Source organism: Chiloscyllium plagiosum, unplaced genomic scaffold (assembly GCF_037043375.1).
Source record: "Chiloscyllium plagiosum isolate Xiang-an unplaced genomic scaffold, Cpla_swu_hap1 HiC_scaffold_7, whole genome shotgun sequence".
Taxonomy (NCBI): Eukaryota; Metazoa; Chordata; class Chondrichthyes; order Orectolobiformes; family Hemiscylliidae; genus Chiloscyllium; species Chiloscyllium plagiosum.
The window spans coordinates 86,464,164-86,470,484 of record NW_028270145.1 but is presented as its reverse complement, the minus strand read 5'-3'; the positions used below and the strand labels follow the sequence as shown (position 1 = coordinate 86,470,484).

The following is a 6,321-nucleotide window of genomic DNA, read 5'->3' as shown; positions in this document are numbered from 1 at the left end:
AGGTCTCCGGTGCTGTGAGGCAGCAGTGCTAACCATTGTGCCACCGTGCCGCCCACAGGTGACACAGGAATTAGCCAGGTGGGGAATTGGACAGTGAGGAGGATGGTGTTATGTTACAGAAAGATCTGAAAAGATTGGTTAAGTGAGTAAGTCAATGGCAGATGGAATTTAACTCTGATAAATATGAGGTAATCCACATTGGAAGAACAAACAAGGCAAGGAAATAATTAATGCCAAGACGCTAGGAGGTTCAGAGGAGTAGAGGTATCTTTAGGTGCTTATCCACAGATCCCTGGAGATGGCAGGATAGGTTATAGACTAGTTAAAATGGGACACCTAATTTTTACCACTCCCTACACCACTATCCAAGGCCTCAAGGGATCTTTCCACATCCATCAAAAATTCACCTGTACCTCTACCAATGTCATCTACTGCATCCGTTCCACCCGGTGTGATCTCCTCTGTATCGGGGTGACAGGATGCCTTCTTGTGGATTGTTTCAGAGAATGTCTCAGGGACACCCGCAGCCATCAATCCCACCGCCTCGTGGCTGAACACTTCAACTCCCCCTCCCACTCTGTCAAGGCCATGCAGGTCCTGGGCCTCCTCCACCGCCAAACCGTTGTGGCATAGATGATAAGAGCAGGGAGATCATGCTAAAATTGTACAGAACTTTGGTTAGGCCACAACTGGGGACCTGTATGCAGTCCTAGTTACCACACAATAGGAAGGATGTGATGCATTGGAGAGTGCAGAGATGATTCACCAGGATGATGCATGGGATGGAGCATTTCAGCTAAGAATCTGGATACTTTTGAGTTGTTTTCATTGGAGCAGAGAAGGTTGAAGGGGTCCTGATGAAGGTGCATTAAATTATGAGGGGCACGGACAGCGTGAATAGAAAGCAGTTGTTCCCCTTCGTTGAAGGGCCAATAACAAGGCGATAATTTTATAATGAATGGCAGGAGGCTTAGAAGGGATTTAAAGAAAAATAACTGTTTTCTCCCAGAGGTGGCTGTCTGGGAGGTTAGTTGAAGAGGGAGAACTTGCAACTTTAAAAATGTATTTGGATAAACATTTGAAGTGCTATAACATTCAAGGTTATTGATCTACTGTAGAAAAGTGGAACTAGCGTAACATATATTTTTGGTGGTACAGACTTGAAGAGCCTCTTCTGGACTATGGGCCACTGGAGACAATCAGCAGCAGCCAAATTTTAATCCAATACAATTTGCAACCTCATGGACCAACACTATTATCACCAAGCCAGAAGGTTAACTCTAGTTTAATGAAGATCTCAAGAGGGCATGTCAGGAATAGCACTGGTGTCAACTTGATAAAGCTACAAAACAAGATCACTTCTGTGTCAAACAGCAACAGCAGCAGTTGACAAGAGTGCAAAATGATTTTATAATCAATGGGTCAGATCTCATTTCTACAGTCCTGTCACATCCAGTTGTGATTGGTGGGAGACAATTAAATCATTCACTGGAGGAAAAGGCTGCACAAGCATGTTTCGCCCCAATAATGGGAAGCCTAGCAATCAATGCAAAAGGTAAAGCAGAAATATTCACAGTAATCCAAGACTGTACAAAATAATTAAGGTAGAGAAATCATAACAAGTTGTCAAGGTGATAATGTCAAAACAGGCCATAAGATTTTACAAACACAGAACATTGCAGCGCAACATGAACTCAAGATCACAGTTGAGGCCATCTTCATAGATACAAAACTTGGCTATCAGTTTCTGCTCAGTGGGCCACCTTGAAGGATGCTTACCCAAAGATGAGAGGCTGAATGTCCTTGACCACTGAAGTGTCCCGACTGGGAGGGAATATCCCTATTGGGAGATTGTTGCGCCATGTCCAATCATCTGTGACCATCTGCATGGTCTCACCAATATACTATGCCTTGGGGCATCTTTGTTTGCAGCATATCAGTTAGACAACATTGGTCGAATCACACGAGCACCTGCTTGTACGTGGTGGGTGGTGTTCCCACATATGATGGTAGCATTCATGTCAACGAACTGGCATGTCTTAGAGGTTGCATTGTGTGAGGATTGTGTGGTGTTATGGTCGATGTTGTCTTGAACGCTGGGCGGTTTGCTGCGAGCGATGGATTGTTTATGACTTGGCAGTTGTTTGAAGGTGAGAAGTGGAGGCATAAGGATAACATTGGCAAGATATTCATTGTCAGTGATGACGTGTTGAAGGCTGTGAAGAACATGGGTCGTTTCTCTGCTCAAACAGAATTACTGGATAATAAAGGGTACTCTATCAGTTGTATTCTGAGTCTGTCTTCTGAGGAGGCTGTTGTGGTTTTTCACTGTTGCATGTTGAAACTGGTGATCAATGAGTTGAGTAAATGTTCTGTTCTTATGAGGTCTTCTTTCAGCATCTTTCTGTGTCTGTTGCATTCCTTCTTGTCTGAGAAGATCCTGTGTGTGCGCAGGGCTTGTCTGTAAGTGATGGTATCTTAACATCAGACTCTATAAACTTGAAATCAAGATCGAGCCCATATTCTCAGCTTGCACTTGGGATACAGCGGACCAACTATGAGACATTGCCAAGCAGACAGACAATGGAACTACAACACCTAAGTGTGCAACAAGAACAGGAACCTGGAGAAACCTGGCATCACCACCAGCAATAACCAAGCCTCCCCCGTTACCATGGTGAAACCAGTACCACTACAGGGAAGCACATTTTCAACTTATCTGACCAGACTCTCAACCAGATGAAATCAAAGTTCTCAGCCAAAGGCTCAATGTTGTGCCCCACTACCAAAATGAACACTGTTGGCCTGTCCGTCTACTTTGGATTCCAGCATCTGCAGTTTTTGTCTCTATTGGTCTCACAGCAGACACAAAGGAATTCATCAGGTAAATGAGGCTCTGGGAATTCTTCCACAAATCCCAAGATGTCAACAGTGAGCCCAATGAGACTATCAATGAAACAGAACTGTCAACAGAGAGATCTACAATACAGCAAAGAAGGAAGAGTTGAATTGGACCCCACCAGAAGCTTAGGCTCAACATGCATGCTCAAGTGGTTAGGAGATGTATTAATGCCAGATTCATCAGCCACGCTCACAAGATAGCACAACACAATGTTATTCATGCTCTCAAAACCAACCATCATCAAACCAGCAGACAAAGGAGGAGCCATCGTCATACAGTATAGAATGGACTACTGCAAAGAGGAGTACCAACAACTGAGCAACCAGGAACACTACAGACAACTACCTGCTGATCTGACCAAAGAACACAGTTCAACTCAACAGACAGAACAGTACTTTTGATGCAGACCGTAACCATATTCTAAGCACTCTTATCCTGCATAATTCTCACATACGAGATCACTACTGCCTTCTGAATATACACAAAGCCAACACACCTAGACGTCCCATCATATCAGGCACCCTCGAAAAGTCTCTCTGGCTATGTTGAGAGCATCTTGAAACCATTGTACAGAGCACTCCAACTTCTGTTGTAACACTATAGATTTCTTACAGAAGTGCAGCACCCACGGACCAATCAAACCAGGAACATTCCTTGTCAAAATGGACGTTTTGGCATTCTATACCAGCATCCCCCACGACAATGGCATGGCTGCAATAGCCTCAGTATGCAACACCAACAACTGCCAATTTTTAGATGCCATCCTACAACTCACCTGCTTCATCCTCGACCACAGCATCTTCACCTCCTACAACCAGTTCTTCATCTCGACATGGAATAGCAATGTGGACCAAATTTGTAAAATTTGTACGCCATTTTGCCAGCATTTTCATGCACAACTACAAGCAAGACTTTTTTACTGCACAGGACTAATGCTGTACACTAGATACATTGATTACATTTTCTTCCTTTGGAACTCATGGCAAGAAATCACTGAAACTTCTGCACAATGATATCAATAAGTTTCATCCTACCATCAGACTTACCTTAGAGTACTCTTCAGAATCAATCTACCAAGGACAGACACCTTAGTCTACCACAAAGCCCACAGATAACCTCAAAATCCTTCTCTAGCTTGCAACCTAAATATGTTAAAGAAGCCATCCTCTATGGACAAGCCCAGTGTATACACAGGATTTGCTCAGGTGAGGAAGAATGCAACAGACACCTAAAGATGCCCTCATAAGAACAGGATATAATGCTCAACTCATCCAACAGCAGTTCTGGTGTGTCACAGTGAAAAACTACAACAGCCTCCTCAGAAGATATATACGGGAAATGACTGATAGAATGCCCTGCATTATCCAAAACTTCCCCAGAGTGGAGAAACTACACTATGTCCTTCACAGCCTTCAACATGTATTTGATGACAATGAACATCCTGCCAATATCATCCCTATGCATCCAGTTCTCACCTACAAAACAACCACCAAACCATAAACAATCCATCGCTCGCAGCAAACTGTCCAACGTTCATGGCAACACTGACCACAACAGCACACAACCTTGACACTGCAATCTCTGCAAGACATGCCAGATCATTGTCATGAATGCTACCATCATAAGTGGGAACACCATCCACCATGTATACGACAGGTACTCATGTGATTCGACCAATGTTGTTTATCTCATATGCTGCAGAAAAAGTTGCCCCAAGGCATAGTATATTGGTGAGACTATCCAGATGCTAAGACAATGGATGAATGGACGTGGCACAACAATGACCAGACAGGAATGTTCCCTCCCAATTGGGGAACTCTTCAGTGGTCAAGGACACTCAGCCTCTGATCTTTGGATAAAAGTATCCTCCAAGATGGCCTTTGAGGTACGCAACAACACAATCACCAAACAGAAACTGATAGCTCAGTTTCATACCCATGAAGACGGTCTCAACTGTGATCTTGAGTTCATGTCGTACGACAATGTGACCCCACTATACTGTTCTGTATCTGGTACACCCTCCTTACTGGTCTGTTTTGACTTCATTACCTTGTTAACTTGTTGTTATCTACCTTAATTAGTTTGTACAGTTTTGGATTATTTGTTAATTTGATTAGACCTTTGGCATGCAACTCTTTTACCCATCATATTATTCCAGTCATTTGGTTTGTCTCCAGCATCACCTTTGCATATTTTGTAATTATCTCTCTGCCTCAATTAATCGGATTATAGGTCATCCCTTCACTTTTGATTCAGCTGTTGACACTTTACTCACACTGCCTAACACTCTTGATCACCCACAGAGTCTTATTATTTGTCCTCGCAACACTCCACTCACACCACTTGTATGATATTTTATCTCTGTATAAATTCTGTGCCTGTGCACCAATCCTCACTTCAACCTGACAAAGGGGAACACTTCAAAAGCTTGTGATTTCAAATAAACCTATCAGACTATAACCTGTTGTCATGTAACTTCTGACCTTACATTGACTACAGCTAATTCATAATCATTGGAATTATAATTAGGCAGGTGAGAAAGATGCCAGTTTCACCATATGACTCCAATTCAACAACACATCTGCTTCCCGTACCTTCACATGACCATAACAGCAAGCATTACTTATGTAAGTGACTAAGCCCTAAATAAATATCCTTTTGATTAGATTCACTACAGTGTGGCAACAGGCCCTTCAGCCCAACAAGTCCACACTGACCTTCCGAAGAGTAACCCACCCAGACCCATTTCCTTCTGACTAAAGTACCTCACACTATGGACAATTTAGCATGGCCAATACACCTGACCTGCACATCTTTGGACTGTGGGAGGAAACCAGAGCACCCGGAGGAAACCCATGCAGACACGGGGAGAATGTGCAAACTCCACACAGACAGTCACCCGAGGCTGGAATTGAACCTGGAACCCTGTGTGGCAACAGTGCTAACCACTGAGCCACCATGCTGCCCTAACGTTCCAGGATAACCTTCATGAAAAACAAGGCACTATGCCAGTCCAGTCCATTACAACACAATAATTGCAAAGTGACAATAAACAATCATCATACATTTAACCCATACTGACCTTGGCTGCCTGTGTGCACTATGCTGTGCCCTACTCTTTCTAAATGCAATTTAAGGATGAGAGCAGTGAAAAGCTGTTAGCTTCTCACAATCTACAAAAGGTTGAGGTGGCACAACCTTTCTACACTTTGAAGCTTCATAAGTCACATGATCAAATCCTTTAAAATAATTAAAGGATTTGATGGATGACAGAGCATTTGCCTTATCGCTTTAATTCTCACTTTTACTCAGACTTCATTTGCACCACTGTTGGAATGAAGCTTAATTTAAGCTTGAAGAACAGCATTTTTCATTAAGGTTGTTTACAGACTTCCAGATCCAATGTTAAATTCAACTTG

At 43.0% G+C, this 6,321-nt stretch overlaps 1 pseudogene; it reads left to right on the top strand.

Annotated features, from left to right (window-relative positions):
• The first annotated feature begins 2,074 nt into the window (after positions 1 to 2,074).
• On the top strand, positions 2,075 to 4,979 carry LOC148149656 (uncharacterized; annotated as a pseudogene).
• The last annotated feature ends 1,342 nt before the right edge of the window (positions 4,980 to 6,321 follow it).